This window comes from Siniperca chuatsi, linkage group LG15 (assembly GCF_020085105.1).
Source record: "Siniperca chuatsi isolate FFG_IHB_CAS linkage group LG15, ASM2008510v1, whole genome shotgun sequence".
Classification (NCBI taxonomy): Eukaryota; Metazoa; Chordata; class Actinopteri; order Centrarchiformes; family Sinipercidae; genus Siniperca; species Siniperca chuatsi.
Window position 1 is genome coordinate 25,636,218 of NC_058056.1, and position 14,692 is coordinate 25,650,909.

Here is a 14,692-nt window from a genome sequence, read left to right on the forward strand (position 1 = left end):
GGTTAGAATGATAAAGACTGCACATGTTCTGCTCAAACACATCAGGAGAGTGAAGAAGGAGATGGCAGTCAGTTACAGCTGACACACTTCTGAGAAGACGTGTAATTGCCAATTAAGTGAAAACAGCTGAGCAGGTGTGCACGGGGCTTTAAAGTAGGCAGTGTTTTGCCTTGTAGGGTCCAGAGCATCTGAGTTTTCATTCTAACCAATTTCAGTTGCAGTTTCATGCCAAAACAATTACCAAAGTTGTTCTATATGGTGCCTGAGCTGCACCACTTCACTTAGTGCAAGAGGTTTATCTGGAGTCACAAAACTACCAAAAAGATGCAAAACATGCACCTGTGTCAGACAAAAATTACAATAAATGCGTTTCCAGCCACCTATTTTTATGTGCATTTCCAATTTGCATATCAATAAACCTGAGTGGAAACGCTGGAAACTGCAAATGTCGCAAAGACGTATTTACAGGTTGTTCAGAAACACTGAACAACCTTCAAAAGTGAAGAAGAAGCAAAGTCTTCCCACCAGTTTCCTGCCCAGAAGGAAACATCTTTATTCTTCTCTCTCTCTGCTGCTGATGTCGAGTTCGGAACGTGCATTAATCGGATACGAATGCATACAGATGGGGAGGGAGAGGAGGAAAGAGGAGCTCAGTGCATCGTGGGAAGTCTCCCGGCAGTCGAGGTCTGTAGCAGCGTAACTAAGGGATGGTTCAGGACTCACCCGAGCCAGCCCTAACTATAAGCTTTATCAAAGAGGAAAGTCTTAAGCCTACTCTTTCCAAATCTCCAAACACCAGTTTCAAGGTTTTGGTTAGAATGAAAACGCAGATGCTCTGGACCCTACAAGGCAAAACACTTCCTACTTTAAAGCCCCATGCTGTTGCCTGATTAGATGTTTTCTCAGAAGTGTGTGGGCTGTCATTGACTGACATCAGCTTTGTCTCTACTCTCCTGAAAGGTTTGTTGCACCTGTTCAAGAAGAACACCTTCAATATTTAATCACTGTAAACAGATAAAGATCAGCCAACTTCAAGCTGGCCCCTCAAACACAACATCTATATTGCTAGAAAGAAGAATAAATTCTTATTGAACTTTAATTAGTTGTAAAATTTATTTGCGCTCCACTCAGAACATGTTTCCTCCATCAGAGTCTCATTCAGAAACACTGAGAAATCTTCAACAGTGGAGAAGAAACAAAGTCTGACGATGCTGTGATTGTAGGAGGAGTGTCTGTCTGAAGCACAGGAGTTCACCAGGAGGAAAAGTGCTCGTCTCCAGACATGAGACCCTGAGAAACATCCAAAACAAACCAAGACTATACTTTCAGGAATCATTTCTTTAGTTGCTGACTTGAGAAATGTGTTTCTAAAGAGTTTGGTCTCGCTCCCCACGATGAAGAGTTACGATGTTTCCTTCCGAGCAGGAAACTGGTGGGAAGACTTTGTTTCTTCTCCACTGTTGAAGATTGCTCAGTGTTTCTTCATGAGACTCTGATGGAGGCAACATGTTCTGAGTGGTGCCTTATATGATGTTAAAAACAATCAATTAATCATTATGGTTGATATTTTCTTTCAACTCTGATACAATGATTAAAATTTTATGTGTGAGATTGCAAGTTATAGTTGGCTGGTATTACTGTTTAGAGTGAAAAATACTTGCAGTGGTGTTCTGCTCAAACATTTCTTTATAAGTACACTGACTGCAGCAGTTCCATTAAAAATTAACTGCATTTGTGAAGGTGACTTAATTTGCTTGGTGCTTTTGTGTAGAGTTGAATTTTGGTGCACTGTGACGCACATCTTTATGCTGCCAACACTTTCAGAGATCATTTCTTTAGTTCCTGATTGATAAGACATTTTTGTAAGAGACGTGTCTCCTCTGTCCCCACAAAAATGACACCTCTGCTGTCACACATCAAAACAAGTGACATTTTCTGAACATCATATCAGTGATTATTTGCAAAAATAAACAAATCTGTCAGTGACGATGCTGTGATTGTAGGAGGAGTGTCTGTCTGAAGCACAGGAGTTCACCAGGAGGAAAAGTGCTCGTCTCCAGACATGAGACCCTGAGAAACATCCAAAACAAACCAAGACTATACTTTCAGGGATCATTTCTTTAGTTGCTGACTTGAGAAATGTGTTTCTAAAGAGTTTGGTCTCGCTGCCCACAATGAAGAGTTACGATGTTTCCTTCAGAGCAGAAAACTGGTGGGAAGACTTTATTTCTTCTCCACTGTTGAAGATTGCTCAGTGTTTCTTCATGAGATTCTGATGGAGGAAACATGATCTGAGTGGAGCTTTACAAATTGTCTAAAAAAAATCTATTACTAACATTGGCTTATATTTCCATTAAAACTCTGATATAGTTACATAGTTTCTGTGTTTGAGGTGGCAGGTCCATGTTCTGGTCAGAATGATAAAGACTGAACATGTTCTGCTCAAACAACTTTGACAAACACATCAGGAGAGTGAAGAAGGAGATGGCAGTCAGTTACAGCTGACACACTTCTGAGAAGAAGTGTAATTGCCAATTAAGTGAAAACAGCTGAGCAGGTGTGCACGGGGCTTTAAAGTAGGCAGTGTTTTGCCTTGTAGGGTCCAGAGCATCTGAGTTTTCATTCTAACCAATTTCAGTTGCAGTTTCATGCCAAAACAATTACCAAAGTTGTTCTATATGGTGCCTGAGCTGCACCACTTCACTTAGTGCAAGAGGTTTATCTGGAGTCACAAAACTACCAAAAAGATGCAAAACATGCACCTGTGTCAGACAAAAATGACAATAAATGTGTTTCCATCCACCTATTTCTATGAGCATTTTCACTTTGCGTATCAATAAACCTGAGTGGAAACGCTGGAAACTGCAAATGTCGCAAAGAAATATTTATCTTATGCTATTTATCTATGCTTATCTGAGGTGGAAAAGTTGATGTATCAACAGAAACAAAATGCAACAAAGTGCAATGGAAATAGACTTTTCCTCTTAACGAAATGTTGGATAGAACAAACACTGCAGTGTTAAGGGGTGCAGCCATAAGGGGTCACGCTAATGAAAAAGGTTCATCCTCTGGAGAGCAGGAATGAGCTCAGTGAAACTCATGGGACCCTGCCAACTGAATAATAATGTACATACAAAAGGAGTATGAGAAATTCTCAGGAAAAAATAAAATGGAATTAAGACTTTATTTCAACTATATACGCTCCACTCAGAACATGTTTCCTCCATCAGAGTCTCATTTAAAAACACTGAGCAATCTTCAACAGTGGAGAAGAAACAAAGTTTTCCCACCAGTTTCCTGCTCGGAAGGAAACATCGTAATTCTTCATCGTGGGCAGCGAGACCAAACTCTTTAGAAACACATTTCTCAAGTCAGTAACTAAAGAAATGATCCCTGAAAGTATAGTCTTGGTTTGTTTTGGATGTTTCTCAGGGTCTCATGTCTGGAGACGAGCACTTTTCCTCCTGGTGAACTCCTGTGCTTCAGACAGACACTCCTCCTCCTGATGGTGAATGAACGTGAAATGTAAAGCACAGACTGATCTTTAGCCATAGTTTGTGCACAGTTTGGGCAGTTACAGTATCTGACAAGAAACGGGTGTGATTTTGTTTTTGTAGAAACAGAAAGTAGATGTCACAGTGATGGACATCAAAGAAACTGTACTTTCACTTGTAACATGTTCTGATAAGCAAATAAATGTCAGTGACGATGCTGTGATTGTAGGAGGAGTGTCTGTCTGAAGCACAGGAGTTCACCAGGAGGAAAAGTGCTCGTCTCCAGACATGAGACCCTGAGAAACATCCATTCTGAATGAGACTCTGTTGGAGAAAACATGTACTGAGTGGGTTTATGTTGTGTAGCAAGGAATAAGTTTTGTTCTTGCAGGTTTAACTGTTATGTAGGAGCCAAAAGTGTGAATTTCTGTTTACCGTTTCTTCTCGTTTTGAAGTTGAACTTGAACAGTGTTTGAACTTTTATATGTTTCTATTACTTACTGAAAAAATAATCATGCAACAAGTTATTTTTATCATCTGCTGCTACGAAGTGTGAACCATTATTTCCTAACCTTAACAATCCACGCTGCTTTATTTCATTTTGAGGGTTTCCCCGTTTGCCTAACAAACTGATATGTTATCTCAGCTCCGTGAGTTTCATTAATTCAAGCATTCAGGCCCAGATTGTCTTTTAGAAAAAGATACAATCCTTGAGGGAGTTAGACTTACAAATGTCAGACTTTTTGAGGAGGACTAAGAAGACATTATTCATCGAGTGCTGTCATCCATTTACTGTGACCAAACGTGTGATAGTTGCCTCTTTACTGTAATACACACACTCTGCTGTTGTCCATTATTACACAACTTCTGATCAAGATGTTATCAACACTATCAGAAGTATTAAATATGTGATAAACACCGCACCGTGTTTGTCGTTCTGTCCCCACCGATTTCAAACTTTTGTTCCAACTTTTCAACATTTTGACATTTTTGGCTTTATGACGTATCGTGTTAAAGTGAAAGGCACCTGCTCCCCGACCCAGTGTCTGTGGATAAAAGATATTCGTCAGTGTGTTATCCTTGAAGGTATCCAACAGGAGTATGGGAGCCTAGCAGTTAAGATGCATACCACTGTTGCATGTTTCTCTCCATGTTTCCTGACTGTATTTTCACTCTCGTCACGTCCGTCCAATAAAGCTGAAAATGCCCAAAAATAATCTTTAAAAATGATGCACATTAAAAGACTCCTCTTCAAAGTTTGACAAGCGCTGGCAACATTTTTTTTTTTACCTTTGTGAAAAAGGTTTCTTCAGCAATCCCTAAATAATGTCTGCTTCCACCTTCACACACACATTGTTGTTGATATTCAATGTCATGTCTGACGTCTTCAGCTGAAGATGAAACGCCTCACGAAGCACGAAACTGTATTATCTAATTTCTCCAAGCTACTCGGCTTGACAGTCTGTCCTTTCAGTATTTATATATTGCAAACTTCTTTTTTTGGTTATTGGCAGCAGCAGCAGCAGTAGTAGCAGTAGTAGTAGTATTATCTGATTATCCTTTGCACAATAAATAATAGGAATCTGGTTGTATTTCAATGCTGAATTCTTCATTTATGATTTTGTGCTGGGAATTCTGGGCTACTTTAAGTAAGAAGTGATACTTTTTTATTATTATTCCTGATATGAATTATTTTAATCCATATCAGGGACTTTTTATTCCAAAAAGATACACAACCTAAAGTTCTGACCTTTTGATGTGTTTGATGACCCTGGCAAAACCCTGGAAAAATCTGCACAATTTATTTGGTTTAAGTCATTTATTTTCTTGTCTCAGCAAGATCCACATGAAGATCCACGTCACTCACAACCTCACGGAAGTTAATTTTAATTTTATTTAGTCTTATTTTACATTTTATCTGTATAATTCTACCCTGTTTTATTGTATTTGAATGTTTTGTTTGCCACCTTTTACTTTATTTGTTTAAATGTTTATATATATATGTGTGTATATATTCAGCTGCATTGTAAGTATGAAAGGTGCTATATAGATAAAGTTTATTATTATTATTACATTTTTATTAATAAGAGATGAATGAATGAGTGGATTTTTGAAGATTTGGGATTTTAAAGGCCAGTGCAAATATATGAAAAATGAATCCATAGATGGTCAACATTTTAAGATTTTACATTTAACCATTTTCCATCAATAATTACAACTGTTTAGTTTCTTATCAGGGTTGAAAAGCTTCCTGATCAACATGCGGTTGCTTCATGAGTAGATGGAGTCATGGGAGATTCATAAGACTGTTAATGTTTTATTAAAAAAAAAGATTAAATAAGTTTAACATTTCTATATATTTCTATATAACCCCTTTGAGCTCTCTTCACACATTTGAAAGCATTTCATATTCAAATTCATAAGAACAATTCACATAATTGTCAGTTTTCATGAAAACTTTGGCACCAAAAACAGGTGTCAGACAGAAAATGTTGGAAAACCCTGATTTAAACCATCCTGAGATACTAAAACTCTCACTTCTGCCAGTTGATAACAATCATACAAACACACTTACAAACACAGGAAAATGAGAATTATTAAATGAGTACATCAAATGTGCAAAGAAAATCACATCAAGCTAGTTTTTGTAGAGTTTCCTGCGTCTGTGACGCCACAGGGTCAGCTGAAATCAGAGATTTGACAGAAAGACAATAGAAACACACATATTTCACAAAATAACCCTCTTATATTTAAGTCTGAAGGCAGTTTGGAGGGCTCATCTGCTAGGTTCAGTTCTTGCTCAATAATAGCACGTCATCACATTCATGGCTGAAACACACAAAGAGCTTCAGTTTCTTACAGTTTGTATTAGTTGAGCTGACACTTTGGCACTAAAACCTGCCTTTTATTTGTTATATCTGCTGAGAGCTTCACAGTCATCCACAAAGTTTCACAATCTTCCCCCACAAACATTGAATTTTATCCAGATTAGAAAATGAATCCGCAATTCCTCACAATGCTGGCAACACTCTGCATGTGTCACATTTAATAAGTTAAGTGATAACATATGTGGCATTTCTACGTTTGCCAGAGACATTAATGAACATGCTGAACTAATTTCTTCTTTTAGAAGAACAGATGTAAGTTCACACAGTCACACAATTCATTGTAATTTGTGTAAAACAGAGAATATATGTCATTAGATTCATTGAAAAGTTATTTTAAACTTTATTTAAAGAAAAAAGCTTTTTTGTCACTAAATCCCATGAAAAGACCTAAAAAACCAACAATGTGTTAGTCTGCCTCTCAATACTTTCCGACTTCCCAACTTGTCTGTGGCTCTCAGCTCCAAGCTCAGTGGTTTCTTGGTAAATCTAAACAAATCTATAATTTCATGTTTAAACAGCTGTAATTGTTAGCAAACGTTACTCAAACAGGCGGAAATAGTACATTTGTTGGGGACTATTTTCCACATTTGTAGCTCTAGTGAGTGTTTGGGGCAGCAGGACGGTGTGTGTGGGACTGAGTCAGAATGAACTACAGTGTGTGTGTTCACGGTGATGAAGGAAAAGCAAAAGCAAAGCGGTCCACGACTAATACGACAGGCGGTCACGTAGATATTAGCCGAGAGAATATTATAGTCTACAGCAGATGATGATGAGGTGCTGTGCCAAAAAAAAAAAAGACTAATTAAAGTGACACGCCAAGCTGATGATGATATGGTAAATAAAATATAAATTTTGCATTAGGTTTGTCTTAGTTATATATTTTATTTCAGTTCATTTCGGTATCATATTTAAACTCCAAATTCATTCAGATTAAGGTGTTATGATTTCAGGTCAGGTTAGTGTTTTTTTGACTCTTTTCACAGGTCTCGACACTCGTGAATTTTGTTCATACCCGAGAGAAAATTGGTGAATGCCACAAATGATGTTAAATCGCTCGTATGTGCTGCTTAAGAACAAATCTGTTTGTACGAGTGGTTCATACGTGAGGCTCATTGTTGGTTTTGAGGTTTTCAAATGTAGAACATCAGCAGAAATATCCTTTAAACTCAATGACACGTGTGCCAGGTTTAGACAGGAAAGAATCCGTTATAAATAACATTTTGAAGGTAACACGATTTGTAGAAGAAGATATACCTGATTCCGTGCAAGTTGGTTTGAGTTTAGATGGCTGTGTTTGAGAGCAAGGACCTGAACTTGTGTCAAACCACCTTAGAAAATCTGCAGCTGTTAACCTTTTCTGTCACACCTCTTGAGCTTTTATTTGTCCTCCACTCAGCAACTCGTCCACAATGTTGCACTAGTTTTCGGGCCGCAAGCAGCTGAAGATGGCGAAAGTCATATTAGACAGACAGTCTCGGTTGACGGTGACCTGCATGTCATCAAATAAAACTCGGTTCTTGTCGCCGTAGGTGCTGCCCAGTTTCTTCTTCAGCTCCATGAGTCGCTGCAGGATCAGCTGGTGTTCGCGGCCGCTCAGCGGGCCTCTGAAATACAGAACAGCATCCAGGTGCTTCTTGCTGCAGGTGGAGAAGAAAACACTAATGTTATTTTATGCTTTTTTATCACTGCATTGGATGAATTGACCATAAAAAAGTACCACAACAGCATTTTTTGTACATTATTGAGGTGTTTAAGAAATATCAAAGTTCATTTGTCACTGATTGAAGGAGGAGTGTCTGTCTGAAGCACAGGAGTTCACCAGGAGGAAAAGTGCTCGTCTCCAGACATGAGACCCTGAGAAACATCCAAAACAAACCAAGACTATACTTTCAGGGATCATTTCTTTAGTTACTGACTTGAGAAATGTGTTTCTAAAGAGTTTGGTCTCGCTGCCCACGATGAAGAGTCATGATGTTTCCTTCCGAGCAGGAAACTGGTGGGAAGACTTTGTTTCTTCTCCACTGTTGAAGATTGCTCAGTGTTTCTTCACGAGACTCTGATGGAGGAAACATGTTCTGAGTGGAGCTTTTTACAGTTGAATTAAAGTCTTATTTTCATCTCTTTCTCCTGAAAACTTTTTCTTTTCTTTTGTAAATACATATCATTATTCAGTTGGCAGAGTCCCATGAGTTTTACTGAGCTCATTCCTGCTCTCCAGAAGATGAACAATTTTCATTAGTGTGACCCCTTATGGCTGTCTCTGTAGTTTTAGACTGTAAAAATATCACTGCAGTGTTTGTTCTATCCAACATTTAGTTAAGAGGAAAAGTCTATTTCCATTGCACTTTGTTGCATTTTGTTTCTGTTGATACATCAACTTTTCCACCTCGGATAAGTGTAAATATTTCTTTGCCACTCAGGTTTATTGATATGCAAATTGGAAATGCTCATAAAAATAGGTGGATGGAAACACATTTATTGTCATTTTTGTCTGACACAGGTGCATGTTTTGCATCTTTTTGGTAGTTTTGTGACTCCAGATAAACCTCTTGCACTAAGTGAAGTGGTGCAGCTCAGGCACCATATAGAACAACTTTGGTAATTGTTTTGGCATGAAACTGCAACTGAAATTGGTTAGAATGAAAACTCAGATGCTCTGGACCCTACAAGGCAAAACACTGCCTACTTTAAAGCCCCGTGCACACCTGCTCAGCTGTTTTCACTTATTTGGCAATTACACTTCTTCTCAGAAGTGTGTCAGCTGTAACTGACTGCCATCTCCTTCTTCACTCTCCTGATGTGTTTGTCAAAGTTGTTTGAGCAGAACATGTGCAGTCTTTATCATTCTAACCAGAACATGGACCTGCCACCTCAAACACAGAGTTTATTTAACTATCAGAGTTTTTACAGGCATACAAGTCATTATGAGTTACAGGTTTTTTTGACAATCTTTACAGCTCCACTCAGAACATGCTTCCTCCATCAGAGTCTCATGAAGAAACACTGAGCAATCTTCAACAGTGGAGAAGAAACAAAGTCTTCCCACCAGTTTTCTGCTCTGAAAGAAACATCGTAACTCTTCATCGTGGGCAGCGAGACCAAACTCTTTAGAAACACATTTCTCAAGTCAGTAACTAAAGAAATGATCCCTGAAAGTATAGTCTTGGTTTGTTTTGGATGTTTCTCAGGGTCTCATGTCTGGAGACGAGCACTTTTCCTCCTGGTGAACTCCTGTGCTTCAGACAGACACTCCTCCTCCTGATGGTGAATGAACGTGAAATGTAAAGCACAGACTGATCTTTAGCCATAGTTTGTGCACAGTTTGGGCAGTTACAGTATCTGACAAGAAACTGGTGTGATTTTGTTTTTGTAGAAACAGAAAGTAGATGTCACAGTGATGGACATCAAAGAAACTGTACTTTCACTTGTAACATGTTCTGATAAGCAAATAAATGTCAGTGACGATGCTGTGATTGTAGGAGGAGTGTCTGTCTGAAGCACAGGAGTTCACCAGGAGGAAAGGTGCTCGTCTCCAGACATGAGACCCTGAGAAACATCCAAAACAAACCAAGACTATACTTTCAGGGATCATTTCTTTAGTTGTTGACTTGAGAAATGTGTTTCTAAAGAGTTTGGTCTCGCTGCCCACGATGAAGAGTTACGATGTTTCCTTCAGAGCAGAAAACTGGTGGGAAGACTTTGTTTCTTCTTCACTGTTGAAGATTGCTCAGTGTTTCTTCATGAGACTTTGATGCAAGAAACATGTTCTGAGTGGCACTTAACATGTTAACCAAAATATATGATATAATATTTAAGCTGAAGCAATTTCTGCAAAGAAGTTTAAGACAGCTTTGTTACTACACACCATGCATCAATCAAACTAAAAACTGTCAAGTGAGTGCACATAATATTTCTACTACTATCAGCTTCAGCTGTCAAATGAAAAATAAGAACCTAATTCACTCTACTGCAACTGTTTTCAACTACAGTTTTAACAAGAAGCTTCTCTTTATCCAACCCAGTACAGATTCTGCCTTAATCACAGTAAAATGTGCATGTAGATGTGTACTAGCTGAAAAATGTATCAAAGGTGCAAAATTCAAAATACAGGAAAGGGTTATTTGGTATGTTTAGAGACGTCTGTTTGTGTGCTTCCATAAACGTGAAACAAAAATGGACTTGCGCACAAGTAAAGTGGCTCTCTGCACATGATTAATGGTATAACCTGTGGTCACAACGAGGTGGGGTGCAGATCACAGTGCAAAGACAAAGTGTATCATAGGGAAACAACAAACTCAGCGAAGAAAGTGTGTGAATTATGTATTTCAGTTTAACATAAAGGCAATTATTCACTTTGTGAGAAAAACACAACAGTTAAGAAGAGTCTGGTTACGTGAAACCTTATTCGTCCTTTCTGTCCATCACTGGTTGTGTTACAGGCAGGTGACGTCTCACAACAAGGTTGAAACTGAAACTTTCACAGCAGCGGTGATGCATACTGATCTGAGCAGTGAATAATGCCCAAGTTAGTGCTGCTGCAGGGTTCAGCGTCTTCACTTTCTCCATAGAAATGATCTCATCGCAAAAATAAGTTCATCTCTCTGTCACGATGCTATGATTGTAGGAGGAGTGTCTGTCTGAAGCACAGGTGTTCACCAGGAGGAAAAGTGCTCGTCTCCAGACATGAGACCCTGAGAAACATCCGAAACAAACCAAGACTATACTTTCAGGGATCATTTCTTTAGTTGCTGACTTGAGAAATGTGTTTCTAAAGAGTTTGGTCTCGCTGCCCACGATGAAGAGTTACGATGTTTCCTTCAGAGCAGAAAACTGGTGGGAAGACTTTGTTTCTTCTCCACTGTTGAAGATTGCTCAGTGTTTCTTAATGAGACTCTGATGGAGGAAACATGTTCTGAGTGGAGCTGTAGAGATTGTCAAAAAAAACCTGTTACTCATAATGACTTGCATGCCTGTAAAAACTCTGAAAGTTAAATAAACTCTGTGTTTGAGGTGGCAGGTCCATGTTCTGGTTAGAATGATAAAGACTGAACATGTTCTGCTCAAACAACTTTGACAAACACATCAGGAGAGTGAAGAAGGAGATGGCAGTCAGTCACAGCTGACACACTTCTGAGAAGACGTGTATTTGCCAATTAAGTGAAAACAGCTGAGCAGGTGTGCACGGGGCTTTAAAGTAGGCAGTGTTTTGCCTTGTAGGGTCCAGAGCATCTGAGTTTTCATTCTAACCAATTTCAGGCAATTTCATGCCAAAACAATTACCAAAGTTGTTCTATATGGTGCCTGAGCTTCACTTAGTGCAAGAGGTTTATCTGGAGTCACAAAATTACCAAAAAGATGCAAAACATGCACCTGTGTCAGACAAAAATTACAATAAATGCGTTTCCAGCCACATATTTTTATGAGCATTTCCAATTTGCGTATCAATAAACCTGAGTGGAAACACTGGAAAGTGCAAATGTCGCAAAGACGTATTTACAGGTTGTTCAGAAACACTGAACAACCTTCAACAGTGAAGAAGAAGCAAAGTCTTCCCACCAGTTTCCTGCCCAGAAGGAAACATCTTTATTCTTCTCTCTCTCTGCTGCTGATGTCGAGTTCGGAACGTGCATTAATGGGATACGAATGCATACAGATGGAGAGGGAGAGGAGGAAAGAGGAGCTCAGTGCATCGTGGGAAGTCTCCCGGCAGTCGAGGTCTGTAGCAGCGTAACTAAGGGATGGTTCAGGACTCACCCGAGCCAGCCCTAACTATAAGCTTTATCAAAGAGGAAAGTCTTAAGCCTACTCTTTCCAAATCTCCAAACACCAGTTTCAAGGTTTTGGTTAGAATGAAAACGCAGATGCTCTGGACCCTACAAGGCAAAACACTTCCTACTTTAAAGCCCCATGCTGTTGCCTGATTAGATGTTTTCTCAGAAGTGTGTGGGCTGTCATTGACTGACATCAGCTTTGTCTCTACTCTCCTGAAAGGTTTGTTGCACCTGTTCAAGAAGAACACCTTCAATATTTAATCACTGTAAACAGATAAAGATCAGCCAACTTCAAGCTGGTCTTTCAAACACAACATCTAGTTATATAGATTCAATCTTTATTAAATCTTATTTTGTTGTAAAATTGCATTGCTCTCCACTCAGAACATGTTTCCTCCATCAGAGTCTCGTGAAGAAACACTGAGCAATCTTCAACAGTGGAGAAGAAACAAAGTCTTCCCACCAGTTTTCTGCTCTGAAGGAAACATTGTAACTCTTCATCGTGGGCAGCGAGACCAAACTCTTTAGAAACACATTTCTCAAGTCAACAACTAAAGAAATGATCCCTGAAAGTATAGTCTTGGTTTGTTTTGGATGTTTCTCAGGGTCTCATGTCTGGAGACGAGCACTTTTCCTCCTGGTGAACTCCTGTGCTTCAGACAGACACTCCTCCTACAATCACAGCATCGTCACTGACTTTTATTTGCTTATCAGAACATGTTACAAGTGAAAGTACAGTTTCTTTCATGTCCATCACTGTGACATCTACTTTCTGTTTCTACAAAAACAAAATCACACCAGTTTCTTGTCAGATACTGTAACTGCCCAAACTGTGCACAAACTATGGCTAAAGATCAGTCTGTGCTTTACATTTCACGTTCATTCACCATCAGGAGGAGGAGTGTCTGTCTGAAGCACAGGAGTTCACCAGGAGGAAAAGTGCTCGTCTCCAGACATGAGACCCTGAGAAACATCCAAAACAAACCAAGACTATACTTTCAGGGATCATTTCTTTAGTTACTGACTTGAGAAATGTGTTTCTAAAGAGTTTGGTCTCGCTGCCCACGATGAAGAGTTACGATGTTTCCTTCCGAGCAGGAAACTGGTGGGAAGACTTTGTTTCTTCTTCACTGTTGAAGATTGCTCAGTGTTTCTTCATGAGACTCTGATGGAGAAAACATGTTTTGAGTGTTTTTTTACATATCGTTTTTCATTGAAATGAAGTGGCTGTCTATGTGTACTTCATGATCTTCTTGTACTTGTATAGAAAATTCAATCCAATCAAAGATGTGTTTTTCTGTTATCTGCTCCTACAAAGTTTTGCCATTGATTTGAACCTAGATTTTCCACTCTTACAACAGTTTCCACTGCTGATTTCATTTTCAGATTTCCACACTGTACCAGACGTACTGATATCTCAGCTTTATATGTTCCAGTAATTCAGGTACAGATTGTGTTTTAGACAAAGAAAATCCTTGAAGAAGTTAGATGTTAGACTACCTCAGGGGGATTGGGAAGACTAGATTATTCATCGAGTGCACTCATCCATTCACTCTGACTAAGCCTGGGATAGTTGCCTCTTTACTGTAATACACACACTCTGCTGTTGTCCATTATTACACAACTTCTGGTTTGAGATATTATATTTCTTAAGGCAACTACTACAGAAATTAGTCCTAAGGGTATACTACTGTTTTCATAAAGCATCTTTTTCAGTGTCTCACATGTAGAGAAAAAGACTTTTATTTCTGTTTCAGAAAGACACACCTCCTCCAGTCACAGCATCATCACTGACACAAAACTTAACTTCCCCGCTGTAATATGGAAAAAAGCAAATGAGAAACACCGTATTTCCCATAAAGTCTCTGTCTTCTTAAAGGCACATGTGTACATGTTTCCTGTGGCCATTTTGGTGTCACACAACATCTGCTTTCTTTCAGTTTTGGTGCCAATGGGAGTTTCAGCAGCAACAGTTCTGATACTTGAACTTTTCGTTGGGTCATGTTTCGCAAAGGTTATCATGGGCCAACACAGTGCTTGCATGTGAACTCGACCAAGACGGTTCTTGTGTCACTCTGGAGGGAAATAATTTCAAAACAGCATTTCAGTGCAAATGTTATAATTGATAGAAAACATTTAGACACAAACCACTTCCCTCTTCTGTGAACAAAGAGACACAAACACTATTTCTGAGAGCAAAAACAAATATTTAAAATCTTTTTAAATTTTGTGCAATCTGTGACCAAATGTGATTGACAGCCGACAAGTAAATCTCAATCTTTAAATTTAAATTGTAATGCTGTAAAAATGAATACACTGGAGTAGAAAAATCTCACCACCACGTCACTTTAGTAGCTGTTCTGGAGCTTTTGATCTTATCACATGATCTTTATTAGCCATGCTAGCAGCATTTTGGTTCAGACTGAAATATCTTGACAACTGTTGGATGATTAGCTGTAAAATTTGGTGCAGACATTCATGTTCCCCAGAGGATGATTTAAAATAACTTTGATCTTCTGACTTTTCATCTAGCGCCACC

The 14,692-nt window shown here is 38.9% G+C and overlaps 9 non-coding genes across 9 annotated transcripts; 6 read left to right on the forward strand and 3 right to left on the reverse strand.

The window, feature by feature from the left end:
• The first annotated feature begins 1,313 nt into the window (after positions 1-1,313).
• LOC122862512 lies at positions 1,314-1,520 on the forward strand. The gene has a single exon (XR_006374747.1). It is a non-coding gene; the product is annotated as a small nucleolar RNA U3 (small nucleolar RNA).
• A 573-nt stretch (positions 1,521-2,093) lies between these two features.
• LOC122862542 lies at positions 2,094-2,300 on the forward strand. The gene has a single exon (XR_006374774.1). It is a non-coding gene; the product is annotated as a small nucleolar RNA U3 (small nucleolar RNA).
• A 902-nt stretch (positions 2,301-3,202) lies between these two features.
• Positions 3,203-3,409, reverse strand: LOC122862538. The gene has a single exon (XR_006374771.1). It is a non-coding gene; the product is annotated as a small nucleolar RNA U3 (small nucleolar RNA).
• Positions 3,410-8,259: 4,850 nt separating this feature from the next.
• Positions 8,260-8,466, forward strand: LOC122862576. The gene has a single exon (XR_006374806.1). It is a non-coding gene; the product is annotated as a small nucleolar RNA U3 (small nucleolar RNA).
• Positions 8,467-9,340: 874 nt separating this feature from the next.
• On the reverse strand, positions 9,341-9,547 carry LOC122862534. The gene has a single exon (XR_006374767.1). It is a non-coding gene; the product is annotated as a small nucleolar RNA U3 (small nucleolar RNA).
• Positions 9,548-9,951: 404 nt separating this feature from the next.
• Positions 9,952-10,158, forward strand: LOC122862544. The gene has a single exon (XR_006374776.1). It is a non-coding gene; the product is annotated as a small nucleolar RNA U3 (small nucleolar RNA).
• A 938-nt stretch (positions 10,159-11,096) lies between these two features.
• On the forward strand, positions 11,097-11,303 carry LOC122862478. Its single transcript, XR_006374714.1, has one exon. It is a non-coding gene; the product is annotated as a small nucleolar RNA U3 (small nucleolar RNA).
• Positions 11,304-12,528: 1,225 nt separating this feature from the next.
• On the reverse strand, positions 12,529-12,735 carry LOC122862489. The gene has a single exon (XR_006374725.1). It is a non-coding gene; the product is annotated as a small nucleolar RNA U3 (small nucleolar RNA).
• A 404-nt stretch (positions 12,736-13,139) lies between these two features.
• Positions 13,140-13,346, forward strand: LOC122862545. Its single transcript, XR_006374777.1, has one exon. It is a non-coding gene; the product is annotated as a small nucleolar RNA U3 (small nucleolar RNA).
• Positions 13,347-14,692: the final 1,346 nt, after the last annotated feature.